Source organism: Caretta caretta, chromosome 1, assembly GCF_965140235.1.
Source record: "Caretta caretta isolate rCarCar2 chromosome 1, rCarCar1.hap1, whole genome shotgun sequence".
Taxonomy (NCBI): domain Eukaryota; kingdom Metazoa; phylum Chordata; order Testudines; family Cheloniidae; genus Caretta; species Caretta caretta.
Genome location: NC_134206.1, coordinates 351,665,672 through 351,667,989, shown reverse-complemented (window position 1 = coordinate 351,667,989; position 2,318 = coordinate 351,665,672).

The window sequence follows — 2,318 nt, the reverse complement described above, 5'->3', positions numbered from 1 at the left end:
GGAACAAGCTCCCAAGGGAGACCCTTCCAGATCATTCTCCTTTGGTATGGCTACACAGCAGAAAAGTTACCAACTCCAGACTGATGCCCTGGAGCACAGCGCTGCAGGAATATGATATGGAAATTGTCCATATTAAAGGCAAAGAGAATGTGGTGGGAGATGCAGTGTCCGGGCAGGAGGGTTCCAAGCTGACACATACGGATTAGCCAGTGGAAGAGTCCACAGAGTCAGGGCACGGGGTGAGGTGTGAGCCAGGACCCATAGAAGGCACAGAGTTGCTGGCATTTCACAGGGATATCCTGGGTCGGACGTGTACAGGTTAAGTTTACAAAGGGTGGCATGTGAGGACTCTGCCCAGAGCCAAGAGCCCGCTGGTCATCACAATCATTGCAAAGTGTATGGAGAGATTATGTTTAATTGTTTGATCATTACACAGATAATGATGTATCTGTACTGGAAATCATGTGCTTAATGTCTGGGAGTTAAGGTAGCTCATGCAAGGGGATGAATTTGCTCCTGTCAGGCAGGAGGGAAGAGACCTGCCTCTGTCGCTCTCAAGCTGGTTTTGTGTGTATTGGGTATTGTCTGCTTCACAAATTTTTCCACTGCATGCATCCAATAAAGTGAGCTGTAGCTCTTGAAAGCTTATGCTCAGATAAATTTGTTAGTCTCTAAGGTGCCACAAGTCCTCCTTTTCTTCTTGCGGATACAGACTAAGACGGCTGCTACTCTGAAACCTTCACAAAGGAGGACTCTCCACAGACGGAGCCGAATGCGGATCAAGAGCTTGTTAAATTGACAAGGAAGAGGCACACTGGAATAAAACCCAACAACCAGCAGGGCAGCATCCTGTTTATGAGTAAAGACCATGGAGCGTTGGAGCATCCCTGGGGGGCAGAGGTTACCCCTCCCCACAGCATCCTTCCCCGAGGAGACAAGCTGATAGCATGGCTTCTCTCATGAAAAAAAGAGCACAGCTAGGCCTGGCTGCAGAACATTGCAAGGGCTCCGGCTGAGCGTTAGTTACATACGTCCAGGTTTTACAATGCGAGTTCTGCTTTCATCTGATACGTAACCATTGGTTTCCAGTATTCCTATTTGCTACCATTTGACTCTCTTTGTTAAATAAACTCTGCTTGTTTTCACTCTGAACATGCCTAAGGGCTGTGTGTGAAGCGGTGCCCTGATGTCAGGTGGAGCTGGTAAGGAGGGCTGGGCTGTTCCTTCGGGTGCAGTGAACCATGCGAGTGTCCAATGGAGCAGGGTTGCATGCTCCAGGGAGCTCCTCGGAGGCCTCGGGAGTTGAGGTGGGCCTATTGCTATCCTCCACAGCACTTGAGTCTCTTCCCAGCTCGGTGTCATCTGCAAACTTTATAAGTGTACTCTCTGTGCTATGATCTAAATCGCTGATGAAGATATTGAGCAGAATGGGATCTAGAACTGATCCCTGTAGGACGCAACTTGATGTGCCCTTCCAGTTGGAGGGTAGACCCCTGCTAAATACTCTCTCGGAATGGTTTTCAACCAGTTATGCACCCACCTTATCCTAGCACCATCTAAGATGTATTTTCCTCGTTTGTTTATGAGAAGGTCCGGCAAGAGGGTATCAAAAAACTCACTAAAAATTAAGATAGACCACATCTACTGCGTGCCCACTATCCACAAGGCTTTTTAATCTGTAAAAGAAATCAATTAGGTCGTTTTCACAGATCTTGTTTTTGATATATCCATGCTGTTACTTATCACCTTCTTATCTTCTAGGTGTCTGGAAATTGATTCCTTAATTATTTCCTCCGCTGTCTTTCATGCCACCTGTAGATGACTTTGGTGTAGTTTCGTTTTTGTCTAAGGGGAGAACTGAGGTGGGCAGAAGTGAGGCAGTCAGTTGTGTTTGCAACATCCTTGTGAAATCAACTTTTGGTCCTGTCATTTCACCAAGGAATGGGGGTTTCTGTTGGCCAGTAGATGAACACATGTGGGCAAAGAGTCAGAAGAAGATGAATTGAACTGAGTTTTCTTGGTGCAATGAAATCCAACATCTCAATGTGAAGCTGAACTGTTTTTGCCCCGTTGCCCTAAATTTTGTCAGCTCATCTCCAGCATTGCAAAGTGAGTGTAAAGTTGGTCAAGTCAAGGAGGAGAGCTGGTTGAATTTACACCTCTCATGAGGTTGAGTTAACATTACTTTGTTAAAACACGTAATGCAAGGTGGAACTCCACCCCAGTACAGAAACCCAACAGAATGCTGTAAACTACTTCAAAGGCTGAATTCTCCTATCGCTCCAGGGCTTTAAAAAGTCACCTCTGGAGAAGGGCCT